This window comes from Trematomus bernacchii, unplaced genomic scaffold, assembly GCF_902827165.1.
Source record: "Trematomus bernacchii unplaced genomic scaffold, fTreBer1.1, whole genome shotgun sequence".
Lineage (NCBI taxonomy): Eukaryota > Metazoa > Chordata > Actinopteri > Perciformes > Nototheniidae > Trematomus > Trematomus bernacchii.
This window is the reverse complement of record NW_022987878.1, coordinates 373,012-388,685: the sequence shown is the minus strand read 5'-3', so window position 1 is coordinate 388,685 and position 15,674 is coordinate 373,012. Positions and strand designations below refer to the sequence as shown.

Here is a 15,674-nt window from a genome sequence, read left to right as displayed (position 1 = left end):
ATTTTATATATTAAAAAAAGTTTACTAAACCACCGTTTGTTGACAAAATGATTTGGGTTGAAAGTTATACTGTTGTGTCTCAAACGGATAGACTAGGTTATTAATTTATTTGCCTAATAGTTGCTTAAAATGCTACAATAACATTTGCAATTCGTTTTTAATCTGCCATGTACGGTAATGTCTCTCAGCCACCGTAGTGTCGTGTCAGGTGGGCGTGTCGTGTAGGGGGCGTGTCGTGTAGTGTCGTGTACTTGCCGCGGCCGCAGCTGGACCCTTCTCCATATATTGGGACGCTTGCAGCATTTTTGAAAACAGAGAAGCTAAAAGAAGAAATGGCATAGAAAAGCACACCGTGGTCGATTGACGAGGTTACGACGTTCCTCCAGCTGATAGCAGATGACAAAATCCAGCGGGAGCTCGACGGCACAACTCGCAACCTCAAAGTTGTTCAGGAGGTCTCTGCACTGTTGTCCGGACGCGGATACGCAAGGACTTTCCAGCAGTGTAGGGACAAACTGAAAAAGCTTAAGAGTGAGTATAGAGCCGTCAAGGACCACAACGGCCGGAGTGGTTCAGATAGGAGAAGCTGGAAGTGGTTCGACCTGATGGACGCTATTTATGGCCATAGACCGGCCAACGTTGGGAGAGAGGGAGGCCTGGACTCTGCAACCGCGTTGCTGGAGTCCCTGCATGGTAAGTCTTTGCTAACGCTCTGTTATTTGCTTGAAAGCGTTGTGTCCCTATCTATTATAAAGCTCACTTCTAACAAACAAGTCTATTTTATGGATCCCCGAAGAGCTACATAGCTAGCTAAGGCAGATAGCATTAGCTAGAGCTATTGTTTGCTACCACCACATGTGCCATTGTTTACGTTCAGTTTTTCTTTTCTACAGTTGTTGTTGTTGCTATTTAGTATTGTGCTGCAGTAGTTTGTGGAATTAACAAGTCATGTTGCTGTTCTAGATGATGCCATAGATGAAACTAGTGAGGAGGAATAGTCCCGAACAACGGGTGATCCGTCCTCGTCATCGAATCCAGAAGGGACCCCAACTCGACCACAGACACCAGCCGAACAACCGACACCAACTCAACCACCAACGCCGAGTGCCATCACGACACCGCAGCGTGTGGTTCTAGGTAAGAAATAGGCATGGCAAAACGACTGCAATTGTGACTTTTTTTCATCCATCGTCAGTAAGTAAAATAAGCTATACCACTGTGTGGAAGTGCTCTGTTACAAGTAAGTAACTAGCTAGTAAGCAGCTAGTACAATTGTGTGTGACATCCTATTATATACATATATTTATATTCATTATCAACAGGCTGGACATAATGTAATTCACTTTCACAATCATTGTAAACATCTAGGGCATAACTGTCTTTAGTTCATCCTTACTGTAGTTCTGCTTATACATTTTATTCTTATATCCTTGTGTGACCTGTACCTGTCCTGTGTTTTTCATTCTTATTGCTATAATTATCTTATCATCATACAGGCAAGAGGAAACGAGGAGGAGACGAGCACCTAGCACAGGAGGAACGGCACCATGAACGGAACCTGGCCCAGGTGGATCGGCACTGGCAGCTGACCATGGAGGCTACTGCCCGGGCAAGGCAGGAGGAAATGGCCTTGAGAAGGGAGGAGAACGCTCAAACTCTGGCATTTAACTTAGCCTTCCTGCGCACTCTTGGCCAGGTTGTGGACAGCCTACGTGGCCCGTCTCTTCAGGAAGACGAACCACCTCTGTAATTGCCACATTAGTACAGTACTTTCTTGTTTATGTCTTATCTTTCTTTTTTGTTTTTATAATGCCATGCCTTTTTATGCTGCAGCAACACATATTTGTTTTTTGTTTGTTTGTACAATGCCATGGCTTTTTTATGCTGCAACTAAAACACTTCCCAAATTGGGATTCAATAAAGTACTTCTCATCTTATCTCTTGTTGATAAATGCATCATCTGATTTCCTGCCATAATCTGATTAACAAACTGATTTTCGTGAGCATGTAAACAAAGTCACTGGGTTGCCACTCGCACACAAACACACAGTTTTGGAATCCAATCATAAACTGAAATGAAATGTACACGTTTCATTAAAGGGCTTTAAATCAGCAGAACAAAAACACTGAGAATTGTGTCGTAGTCCAACGTTTAAAACAAATTGAGATTCACATAATTTGAGGCAGAAGTTATAGGCCTATATTTGTTCTAAATAATAATAAAAATAGGCTACTAATAACATTTATGTGGATCTAACATTGTACATGAATTTATAAAGCAATAAGAAACACCAGTTAGGAAAAAGCCCATAAGATAAAAAGTGAATTTTAAGAAGAGATTTAAAGCAAGAAATAGTTTGCTAGCTTGAGGTCCTCCTCTAAAACATTGTTTGGTAACTGACACACCATTACTTAAAGTCAAAGACTACCTTTTATAAATAAACTGGAAGGGGGTATTTCGAAAAAAAACAGAAAGAGGAGGATAAGAGATCATTTGTATTTATGTTTAATTTATTAGAGATTTTCTTTTCAGGATCTGATATTTGCTCAAATGTTCTTATTATGGGGCAGTACTTACTGGTACTTGAAATTCAAATATTTACTAAATAGTCAATTCTGATAACATTTTTTGGTTTAAATCATTTGACAAACACATGAAAAAGAAAACTCAAAGAACCGAGAGAGATGAGTTATTGTTATTACAACGTGACTTCACTATTATTTAACAACTCTTTTTATTGGGTTCTTTTATTTGGGGTTAAGTACATTGTCTAACAGAAGTTAAATTCATTTTTCACTTATTCTGACAATGTACTTAACCCCAAATAAAAGAACCCAGTGAAGTCACGTTGTAATAACAATAACTCATCTCTCTCGGTTTTTTGAGTTTTCTTTTTGTGCTTTGCCAAATGCCACTGTGTCAAGTGTCCTAGTTGGGTTGCCGTACGGAGTTGTCCAATATGGCGGACCATCTCGCACATGCGCAATGCAGATCGGGCAGGGATGCAGATCGGGTAGTGACAGTGTGAACAACTTGTTTTACATTCAAATAAATGTGCTCTAAAATAATTTGTTATTTGTCATTAAATGCAATATAATCATAACATTTTTAAATTATAATTGCTATACATTTCAGATACTGACAACTTACATTTTATATTTGAGACGATGTAAAATAATTGGTTTGATTTAGTTAAGAAATGGTTTTGAATTTAGTTTAATTATTTCAGGTTCAACTGGATGTTTTTTTTACATTCAGTCCGTAACAACACACTTTTTTCATTTAGGACAACGTAAAATAATTGGTTTACTTCACTATCAGATAATAGTTTGCCTGGAGTTAAAATATACAGATTGATCTGATGAAATGGACTTTCATTGAGTCAATGTAAAATATTTCGTGTGATCGATTACTCTAATTTTTTTTAGTTGATCCAACGTTTTACTTTTATCAGTGTGTGTCAAATAGATTGTTCCCTTTAGTTAACGTTATTTAAAAGATAATTATATTCCTATTTGATCATGTCCCCTTTATTGTATTACGGACGCAGAGAGCAATGTGAGCGTCCATTCCCATTGGATAACGGAGGATTTTACACCCGGAAGTAAGCATTCTCCTTACTGTCGATTGATTTTACAGTGATATCTGCACTACTCATCAACTCAAAAACACCAGATTATCCTTGTTAATTACACAACATTGATTGATTTAAATTGTGTACAATGCTTTTGTAATTTTCCCCTTCGATTCGGAGAAACTAATATTTGTTCAGAGTTTAGGATGGCCGAAGACACTACACTACCCAGAATCCTGAGCTATTGTTCCGCTTTGCCTCAAGCTCTGTGATTGGTTGACCTCCAACTGCATTCCATATGAAAAAAAACGTTTCGTAAAAGATCAAATCATACTTTATTCAGCAGTGCTTGCTTTACTCTTTGAAAGTCATCACATGAATGCATTGTAATGAATAGTTTGGCTGCATTAAATATTGCACATCTGTCGTAGTTCTTTATTTATCTACAGAGATCGGGCCTCAGAATAGACCGGAAAACTATTCTTTTACCGTTCTGTTTTAATTTCACAATAAAGTTAGTAGTAATAATTTGTTTTGATATTGTTTTTTATTAACTACTAGACCGCTGGGTCATGTTAAGACCATCTTTTCTGTGTTGCTGTGGGTTTTTTATATCGCTTTTGTGTTACAAATATCAAAACAATAACAGAATATATCCATCGTAAACTAAACCAGAAACAGCAGTATATTTTATTTTGTTAACACTGAAACTTGACAGCTTTTTAACCCGCACCTCCTACTGGTTAAAGCATGTTATTACACGTTTATAGTAATTGCAATGCAGGTAGATTGTGTTGCTTTTTAATGACTGTTTTAAAATGCCTTTTTCTTAATGTCTTTCATTTTTGTAAAGCACTTTTGAATGTGTTATATTTGATGAAAACATTTAAATATTAAGAGTACATACTCTTAACCTGTTCCACTCTGAGCCTGTTTTTCAGGTCTCAGGCTCGAAAATGACATTCCCAGAACAAATGACCATATCTTCCCTTCTAAAAGGGTTAAATTAATAATCTTTTCTCAAAGTAATGATAAACCTGTGAGTTGGATGTAGAAGTGTCAGAATCAATATAAATGTTTTTTATTTTAAAGAAAATTCAGATTTTACATAGTAAAAAACTGTAAATTATAGTGTCCGTCCAAAAATTATTTTTTACAGATAGTGAAAACTACCCTTGGATGATGGGTTAGTAGACTAAAAGCTTTAGGAATCCAAAGTACAACATATAATAAGTACCCTGTATCAAGATTGATGCAAAACAAGTGAAATTTGACCTTTTTAGAGAGATTTAGCCAAAAACTGGGCCATCTGGGGTCATTTGGGTGGATTTGACCTATCTCTGGCCCCCCTTGCTCGATCTGGTTGGTTGACATACCCTTGTGACCGTTAGAGCCAATAGAATCGAAGGAGGAGGCTCCCACCCAGACAGGTTGTAAAGAAAAAATGTTGCCGCTTCGCGTGTGGAAAGCGAAACTAAACTGGAGGAATGTCTCCTTCTGGAGTTTGGAAACTAAAACGCAGTTGTATTGCTTATGGATTATCAGAAATAATTTCAAAGAAGGCACAGACACATAGGATGAACCTATGGATTAACTGCAGCATCGTTTTTTTATCGTTTTAATGCCATTGAAGACCACTTTTGACCAAGGTAAGATATATTTACGTGTTTAGCTTCTTAGCTCCACATGTGATGATGTATGCTTTCGTTGATAGCGTCGCGAATGTTTATCACTGAGTGTTGAGGTGGGCACCGTTAGATTCAGTGTCTCCAGGACACCAAAAAATAGTGTTTGGTTGTGCATCTAGGATAAGTAATAAGGGAGTTCTGAGTGAGTTTATGTGTCTTTGTCGTCCCGTTTTTTCGATCGAGGCTAATTCAGAGGCTGAGTGCTAGCATTGTGGGGTTTTTTTGAAAAAAAAAATTAAAAAGATCAGTTAGCTGAGTTTCTTCCCGTTACATGGATATAATACATTCATAGTTTTATTCAATATTAAGATTCCTTAGACGTTGTTTCCTGCAAATGACGCGTTTATCCGCCCGGTACCGGGGGGAAGGCGTGAAACAGGTTAATACAGTGGGAAAGTGGAAGGTCAATGATATAAATAATATAGAATAGAAAATATCAAGAAGATACTGTAAGTGATCTCTACAATAAAACAGTTTAGTGCCTGATAGGAGGATGTGCAAAACAGACAAACTAATAAGGCTTTATTTAAACATTAAAGAATACTTTAGGTTAAGGTCTTCTTTTAAATAAGAAAAAAGCTTTGTGGGTATCTACAGATATTAAGCCTGACAAAGTACTTAACGTCTAATATATTGCATGGTTTGTTTTGGAACTTGACAATCAACTTTCCTGCAATGTTAACTATGTTGAAGCACTTATTTTAACTGATATTATACATATAAATTATACTCATAAGATGTATGTAGATAGTATAAGAAATGTGCAGAATATGTTTAATGGTGGAGGTACACAGATATCGATAGATGTCTTGTAATGCACTGTTGAGGAACCTGTGACCCAAGTTTTTCATTCATTGCATAACTAGTTGAGAACTTTATTTTTTATTTTTTACCCTGATCCATTCATTTAGCAGACATTACATTACATTGCATTTAGCTGACGTTTTTATCCAGAGCGACTTACAAGTTTTTCATTCATTGCATAACTACACCGTAGTTGTGTATATGATATGTCAATAAACCTTAGAAAATCTTGAAATCTTGAAAGGGATGTGCAAAATAGCCATTATATACAGTTTTTAATTAACTATTAGTAGATTATTTATCTAATATATCATATTCCAATCACTTGTATATAGACTCTTATTGCACTATTTTACTTTTTACTATTTTTCTTTTTGTATTTACTTGCACTATTTTTTCTGTGTATCTGTTCTATTTCGTATAAGGCTTCACCCTCTAAGGCTATCGCTATTGGGTAATCCCACTGCACGTGTGCAGCACTGACAGACTTAATCCACGCCCACCTATGACGTGGGCCCCACCGACGGCCTCATTTCCGTATAAATAGGAAGTAGGCCCGACCATCTGCTCCCATTTTTCTTCAGCACTCCGTTGCAGAAGCACTGGCCCTCTGGCCCACAGACAGCGGAGAGAGGACGCTCTCGCTGCTGCGGCCGAGGATGATTAGCTAGTCCAGGAGTCTTACTCCGTGGACCAAGACCTTGATTTATGGGATCCGAGTGGCGGGCAGCAGTCAGGCGACTCCTTCCCCTCCATTCACGGATCACCATGGGGTTCCCCCGGCCCCATCCTCCCTCTCCTCCGGACGGGGGAGACAGGGCGGGGGCTCGGTGTCAGCCCGACATATGAGTTACGACCGGCTGTGGCTGGCTCGCTCCAGGGAGAAAGGAAGCGGCTTTACACAGACGATACAGGTAAGTACTGCCGGGGATGGGAGCACGCAAATGCGGCTCTCACTCCCCAGGTGTCGTGCACTCATTGTGTCCGTCTCCCTCTGGCCCACAGACAGCAGAGAGCGGACGCTCTCGCGGCTGCGGCTGAGGATGATTGGCTAGTCCAGGAGTCTTACTCTGTGGATCAAGCCCTTGATTTATTGGATCCGAGTGGCGGGCAGCAGTCAGAACAACTTCTTCCCCTCCATTCACGGATCACCATGTGGTTCCCCCGGACCCATCCTCCCTCTCCTCCGGACGGGGGAGACTGTCAGCCCGACAGCCGAGCCTATGGGTTCGGCTGCCGGGCTGACACCGGGTCACCGGGTTACCTCTATCCGCCATCTCGGCTCTGCCGTATAGGCGGTATTCTCCAGGAACTCCCGGAGATCATTGGAAAGGCAGCCGCCTAATGAGATCTCCCCGTTCCCCCGGTTCAAGAGAGCTCTCCTCCGGATGACATAAAAAAGCTGTATAAGCGGCTGCCTCATAGCCTGTCGGTTATTAGGCAGCAGGGCTCGCGGCACAAACCGGCTGTCTTTAAAACCTGTCGGTTGATTAGACAGCACGGGCTTGTTTCCTATGTCACAGATATGCCTCCACACACCTCCGCTCATTCCTCAAGCGGGTTTGAGCGTGAACGCGCCTCAATGTCCGGTTTACGAGCCTTCTCTTAAACGGCGACATGATGAGAGCCGCTGTGCAATACAACGTGTGGAGGTGCATAAGCCAGCTGAGGTTAACCGGTCGGTTAACAGACAGCGGGGCTCGTCGTTTGAGCCGGCTGTAACCTGTCAGTTAGCAGGCAGCACGGTTTTTTCCTCTGTCCCAGATGTGCCTACTACACACGGTCGTAATAAGCCCAGGGCTGTTATTACGCACTGTGTGAATAGCACTGCACACACCTCCGCTCATTCCTCAGCAGGGTTGAGCGGGAACGCGCCTCAATGTCCAGTTTACGAGCCTTAACACTCCTAAACAGAGACAGGATGAGAGCCGGTGTGAGATGCAGCGTGTGGAGGCCCCCTCGCAGCTTTTTTGGTCCGGGCCCCTCTTGGGTTGCTTCACGGGCAACGGCGGCGAGGGCTCTGACGTGGCTCGTCACCATGACAACCACAGCACATTCCAGAGCATGTCGCGCGCTCTCAGAGTATTACTCAGAGGGCGACGCGTGTGTTCGGTGGACAGATGGTTAATATTATGCAGCAAGGCCCACCGGGTAAGCCGGCTGCCCCTAACCTGTCGGTTATAGGCAGCATGGCTCGCTGCATAAATCTGCTGTCTTTAAAACCTATTGGTTTTTAGGCAGCTCGGTTTTTCTCCTCTGTCCCAGACCTACCTCCTACACACGGTTGTAATGAGCCCACGAGTGCCATTATTACAGTGTGGACAGCACTGCACATACCTCCGCTCATCCCTTAGGGGTGTTGAGCGTGAACACACCTCAAGGTCCGGTTTACGAACTTTCTCCTAAACGTGACATAAATGAGAGTCTGTGTGAAATGCAGCGTCTGGAGGGCTCTGGCGTGGCTCGTCACCATGACAACCACAGCACATCCAGAGCAGGTTCGCGCGCTGAGTGGACGGCGCGTGTGTTCGATGGACAGAGGGAAGTACTGTAATATGCAGCAAGGCTCCCCGGTTAAGCCGGCTGCCAATATCCTATTGGTTACTTGGCAGCATGGCTCGCTGCTTAAGCCGGCTGTTTTTTTTTAACTTATCAGTTAATAAAACAGCAGGGCTTACTATTCAATTCATCTACCTTAAACCTTCCGGTTATTAGGCAGCACAGATTTTTCCTCTGTCTCAGACGTACCTCCTACCCACGGTCGTAATGAGCTCACGCCCCCCAGGTGTCATGCTCACTATGTACCCATCTCCCTCTGGCCCTCAAACAGCAGAGAGCGGACGCTCTCGCTGCTGCTGCTGCGATCGAGGATGATTGGGCATTCCAGGAGGTTTACTCCGTGGACGAAGCCTTGAGTCCTGGGTCCGAGTGGAGGGCACAAGTCGGATGACTACGCCCCCTCCATTAATGGATCAAAGGGGCCATTATTACGCCTCGTGGGGACAGCACTGCACACACCTCCGCTCATCCCTTAGCGGTGTTGAGCGTGAACGCGCGGTTTACGAGACTTCTCCTAAAACGGCGACATAATGAGAGCCTGTGTGAAATGCAGTGTGTGGAGGGCTCTGGCGTGGTTTGCCACCAACCACAGCACATCCAGAGAATGTACACCCGGCGCTATCAGAGTATTACTCAGGGTGGCGGCGTGTGTGTCTGATGGACAGATGGATAAGAGGCGGATGGGCAGAGGGTAGTCTCTGCAGTTCGCCTCTCCCCCCCGCAGTTCTACGGGATACAGGGAACCCTGTCATCCCAGGAACAGTGTCTCGCGCTCCGTGCAGAGCGGCAGGAACTCTGTTAAAGGAAGCCTTTTTCCAGGGTTCCTCAAGGGGAAGAAAATCAGGGGTTTTTACTCCCGCTATTTTCTGGTCCCGAAGGAGACTGGGCGGGGGGAATGAGACCCATCCTCGATCTGTCAGTGTTCAACAAGGGAATGGCCTTTTCCCATGCTGACGATCAAACAGGTGCTGGAGCATCTGTCAAGCCTGGGTTTCATTATCAAATGGAAGAAGAGCTGTCCTCTTCCCTCCCAGGTTATCATTTAACTGGGAGTGGAATTGAACTCAGCCCGCATGAGAGCGCGACTCTCACAGCGGAGAGGGGAGAAAGTGACAGCTCTCCTCCGGCGCGTCACATCCCGCGGGGCGGTGACAGCCCTCTCCGTGATGCAGTTTTTAGACATGATGTCAGCTGGTCACGTGGCGATCGCCCTGGGTCTCCTTCACTTGAGGAGACTCCAGAGGTGGTTTATTCGCCTGCGCATCGACCCTGTGCGTCAGAGGAGACGCATGGTGTACATTCCTCCTTCCGTGGGTTTGGTTTTAACCTATTGGAAAAATCTCCACGTCTTGTCAGTGGGGGTGCCCCTGAACAGAGTGACGTCACACACCGCAGTGTTCACAGACGCATCTCTCGCAGGCTGAGGAACGTGCATGTCGCAGGCAGGGGGGGAACAGTGGCCGGTTCACATGTCTCTCCATATAAAAGTGCTGGAATTACTCTCCGTATGGAGAGTAATCCAGCATTTTTTCGCCCCGTTGCGGTACAATCAACATGTGTTGATTCGAACAGACAACAAAGGAGCGGCGGCCTACATAAATCGCCAGGGAGGTGTACGATCAGCGCAGCTGCTTCACACACCAGAGCATCCTACACAGCCAAATGGACAGCGTTCCGTTACGGTCACCCTGCCTCACGTGCTGTCGTTCCTCCAGCTGTTGCTGGACAGGAACTGGCTTATAGCACGGTCAAAACATATGCTGCTGCCATTTCATCTTGCCACGTAGGTTTGGTGTCAGCACAGTGTTTAGTCACCCTCTGACAAAACGTTTTCTACGGGGAGTACAGAGACTCAGACCTGTGTCACGCGCTTTGGCGCCTCAATGGGATTTGGCTTTAGTGTTACGCGCACTGAGAAAAGCTCCATTTGAACCTTTAGATCAGGTCCCCCTAAAGGTTCTTGTCAGCCAAAGTAGCTCTGCTCTTGGCTCTGACATCAGCTAAAAGGGGTGAGTGATTTGTCTGCTCTCTCTGTGGCTCCGTCATGTCTCCAGATCCAAGGAGATGGCAGCTTAGCTGTTTTGCGCCCTAGCCTGTTTTTTATGCCAAAAATGATCACAGGTCTCTTTTTTAGATCAAGAGTGATAACTTTGGAGGGTTTTTTCCCTCCTCCTCACACATCAGAGGAGGAAGCCACATTTCATCTCCTCCGTCCTGTGCGCGCGCTGTCATGCTATACGGCATGCGCGGCTGTGTTGCGCAGTTTCCAGCGTCTGTTTGTGCATTACAGAGAGCGCTCAATGGGGCAGCCTCTGTCTGCACAACGCCTGTCACACTGGCTGTGTGAGGCTGTGTCACAGGCGTATGTCTCCTCTGGGGCGGATCCCCCGGAGAACATCAAGCGCACGGCACCAGAGGAATTGTATCAACCTCTACGGCGTTGCACGGAGGACTGACAGTGGAAGACATTTGCACTGCAGCATCTTGGTCTTCCCCCTGTTCTTTTATTCGTTTTTATTTGAGGGATGTCTCCCATTCCTCTCTGACACACTCAGTACTGAATGTCCTGTCAGAGTGAGTAATGTCGGGGACACAACTGTGTGCCCTCTCTCCTGCCTGTAGGCACTCAGAGAGCTGCCCTGTTTCCTCTCTTTTTTCGTTGTAACAAGTGGGACTTTGGTCTCTACTTTTTATAACGACAGGTATTCACCTTCATTCCCTCATGGAGAATATTCATTTGAAATGCTAGTTTTCCAGGGACTGTGATGCTCCATTACGCATGGCGCAATGGACATGGGTTATTAAATTGAGTAGGTGTGTTTTTTGTGCTCCTGGTAACGGACGGACCAGTGGGGCGTGGACTACATCCTGCTTCGCCCTTAACCCAATAGCGATAGCCTTAGAGGGCGAAGCCTTATACGAAATAGAACTGGGGTTACGTATTGTAACCCAGCTTCTATGAGTATAGGCACAGCCCTCTAAGGTTCGGGCCCCACTGGCTCCGTGAATAGCTGAAGAAAAGCTGTTGGCGTGGGACCAGATGGTCGGGCCTACTTCCTATTTATACGGAAGTGAGGCCGTAGGTGGGGCCCACGTCATAGGTGGGCGTGGATTGAGTCTGTCAGTGCTGCACACGTGCAGTGGGATTACCCAATAGCGATAGCCTTAGAGGGCTGCGCCTATACTCATAGAAGCTGGGTTACAATACGTAACCCCAGTTTTATTGTGTTGCACTGTTGGAGGAGCCTGTGACCTAAGGGGGGGGGGGGGGGGGGGGGGAGGGGGGGGTGGGGGGGTTGGACACGTTCGATTCCTGTTTTGGATAGTGTGCCGTCGATGAGTTTCATTCCATTTCAAAGTGCTTTTTGACGCCCTGTGTAAACTTCACGCACTGCCACTCCAACATCCAATCACAGAGCTTGAGGACTGATCACGGGGTATAAAGCCGTTATGTTTTTGTCCAAATTATGTTGAAAAAAGACGAGGTTTAAAAGGTAAATAAGAGTGGGAAAGTTAGAGCCAACCGAGCACGCGTCTATTCAGAACACCCCATACCGGAAGTCTATTAAATAATCTTTAAAAATGTATTTTAACATTCTGGTAAAGTGCATTTAAGTGATGACCCTGATTATTGCTACTATCTCTGCTTTATCACTGCTTTTATGGATGTGTTCTTATGTACTGCAGTGAGAGAAGCCAACTGAATTTTGTTACACTGATGTGTGATGACAATAAAGATATTCTATTATAACGTATTACATGTAACGGCATTAGGTCATCAGGATACAAAATAGGCAAATGTGTTCCCTTACAGTTACAGAAGCAAAAACAATCAGATAACAGGTATATTTATGTAAAAGAGCGCTCATTAACAGGATAGCAATGACACAAAACATTTACAAATAAAGAACAATACATCAAATCACCCTATATCTGTATATGGAAACTTGGAGCCCTCAATCCACAATGAAATGGTTCATCAACAGTCAGTGGTTAACGTATACATCAGAAAATCAGTATGACAAAAAGCATTAAACATATTGTCCACTTATGTTGATAAAGATAGAGTTCGTTTAAGTCTTATATGAATGTTGTGCAACATTGTTGATCCAGTCAGGCAGATTTTTCTCATGTCTGAACTGTCATAAGACTTATTCATTGTCCTCTCCATCAGCTTCTGTGTGTTCAGCTGAGCTGCTGATTGGAGGCTCTGCCTCTCTGTTATCCTCAGTTTGAATTTCATTAAGCTTTGAGGACTGACGACCAACACACTTGTGTCTTTTGATAGAATCATGCCATTTAAATCTTTTGTCACAAACATTGCAGCTGTATATTTCCTCTCCTGTGTGGACTCTCATGTGGTTTTTTAAACTTCCACTCCGTGAAAAAGCTTTCTTACAGACTGAGCAGCTGTGTGGTTTCTCTCCTGTGTGGATTCTCATGTGTCTCTTTAAAAGTCCACTCAGTGAAAAAGCTTTCTTACAAACTGAGCAGCTAAAGGGTTTCTCTCCTGTGTGGACTCTCATGTGTGTCTTTAAATTTCCACTCTGTGAAAAAGCTTTCTTACAGACTGAGCAGCTAAAGGGTTGCTCTGCTGTGTGGATTCTCATGTGTATCTTTAAACTTCCACTCAGTGAAAAAGCTTTCTTACAGACTGAGCAGCTGTTAGGTTTCTCTCCTGTGTGGATTCTCATGTGTATCTTTAAACTTCCACTCCGTGAAAAAGCTTTCTTACAGACTGAGCAGCTGTTAGGTTTCTCTCCTGTGTGGATTCTCATGTGTCTCTTTAAATGTCCACTCAGTGAAAAAGCTTTCTTACAGACTGAGCAGCTGAATGGTTTCTTTTCAGCACTACGTCGTGGATCACTGACAGATTCATGTCTATTTTTCAGTGAGTTTGAGCCTGATGCAGGTTCTCTGGTCTCCTTCCAATCAGCACTGTCTTCAGTGTCAGGTTCAGAAGAGTCTCCAGTGTCGTCCTCAGTCTTTGGTTGTAAACTGCTCTCTGGATCTGAGTTCCTGGCTGGTTCTGGTCCTCGACAGTCATCTCCATCAGCTTCTGTTTCCATGTGTTCAGTTTGTCTTTGATGAGGCTGTGAGGACTGAGGTTTCTCTTCATCATCTTCACTCTTCACAGGGTCAGGAGTGAAAGTGGACTTGGTAATATCAGCCTCCTCCAAGCTCCTGAAGCTGCTCTCCCTCCTGACTGATCCAGAGTTCCTCCTGTTCCTCCTGTTCCTGCTTAATGTGTGGGGGGGGGCTCTGGGTCCCTCCTGGTCCAGACTGGTGCTCCACTCCTGCTGGTCAGGGAGAACCTCTCCTTTAACCACCACCAGCAGCTGGACGTCTGCAAGAAACAGGAACACACAGTCAGAACCATCTGTTAAGTGTTAGCATTTAAAAATCTAATCACCATTAAAACGGGAGACATTTTCAGCCCTAATAATGCCTTTGTTTTTATACTTTAATATTATCTTTCTTAGTCCCGCCTATTGTGTATTTTTGTTGGCTCAATTCACCTCACGTAGCCCAGCCCCATTCCACTTCCAGTTAAAAATGAAAAAGGGTTATTTCTTCTGGTTTAGCACTAGCTGCAATGTAAACAATGAATTGTATTTTGGGATCGTTCACAGCTACACTACGCCTGTAGAATGGTAATACTAAAAATATATTGTAGGGCCATACCTATACAAAACATGACTGTGAAGTTTTTTGCTTAAAATACCAAACAGATCACCCATTGTTAGCCATGCCTCATACCCCCTCTATTTCAGCCCTGTTCCAAAAAGGCTGATTCTGTGACCGTAGCTTTAAATGGAACAGCTGCTGCTAGCCACGCCCCTTTGTAGCATCACGCAGCTTTCCCCTGCTAAGAGAGTTTTCTACCGGGAGGAACTCAGCTAAATGCTGCCTTGATTAAATGCCATATTATGTTCCAAACTACTTTCAAGCATTATTTCTGAAACAGTAGGAGCTCAAACCTTTCTCTCTCGCAGGGTTTACCGCAAGGACATTACGTTACACATATTCTCTCCAGTAGCCTACAGCATAGCTCTGAGTGTTAGCATGCTTGCTAATGTAAACACAGACCATATTACTGTCTTGTAATTATTAGCAGAGAAAATGTAATGTTTGTACAACATATACAATTAATTCTACCAATCTCGTGGGAAACCGGTTTAAGGGGGGGGCTCGAAAATATTTCCAATTACACAAGGGGGGCCTGACTGAAAAACGGTTGGGAACTACTGGAGCTAGACGACTGTATACGGAGACGATAGGTTGGGACGTGTCACGTGTGCCGGAGACGATAGGTTGGTGACGTGGCACGGTGTGCCGGAAACGTAGGTTGGGACGTGTCACGTGTGCCGGAGGACGATAGGTTGGGACGTGTGCGAGGTGACAATAGTTTGGGACGTGTCACGTGTGCCGGAGTCGATAGGTTGGGACGTGGCACGTGTGCCGGAGACGATAGGTTGGGACGTGGCACGTGTGCCGGAGACGATAGGTTGGGACGTGTGCCGGTGACGATAGGTTGGGACGTGGCACGTGTGCCGGAGACGATAGGTTGGGACGTGGCACGTGTGCCGGAGACGATAGGTTGGGACGTGTCACGTGTGCCGGAGACGATAGGTTGGGACGTGTGCCGGTGACGATAGGTTGGGACGTGTCAAGTGTGCCGGAGACGATAGGTTGGGACGTGTGCCGGTGACGATAGGTTGGGACGTGTCACGTGTGCCGGAGACGATAGGTTGGGACGTGTGCCGGTGACGATAGGTTGGGACGTGTCACGTGTGCCGGAGACGATAGGTTGGGACGTGTGCCGGTGACAATAGTTTGGGACGTGTCACGTGTGCCGGAGTCGATAGGTTGGGACGTGGCACGTGTGCCGGAGACGATAGGTTGGGACGTGTCACGTGTGCCGGAGACGATAGGTTGGGACGTGTGCCGGTGACGATAGGTTGGGACGTGGCACGTGTGCCGGAGACGATAGGTTGGGACGTGGGACGTGGCACGTGTGCCGGAGACGATAGGTTGGGACGTGTCA

General features: G+C 44.9%; 1 long non-coding RNA gene across 1 annotated transcript; it reads left to right on the top strand.

Annotated features, from left to right (window-relative positions):
• Positions 1-261: 261 nt before the first annotated feature.
• Positions 262-1,842, top strand: LOC117469645. The gene is made up of 3 exons (XR_004554612.1): positions 262-693; positions 964-1,137; positions 1,497-1,842. It is a non-coding gene; the product is annotated as an uncharacterized LOC117469645 (long non-coding RNA).
• The last annotated feature ends 13,832 nt before the right edge of the window (positions 1,843-15,674 follow it).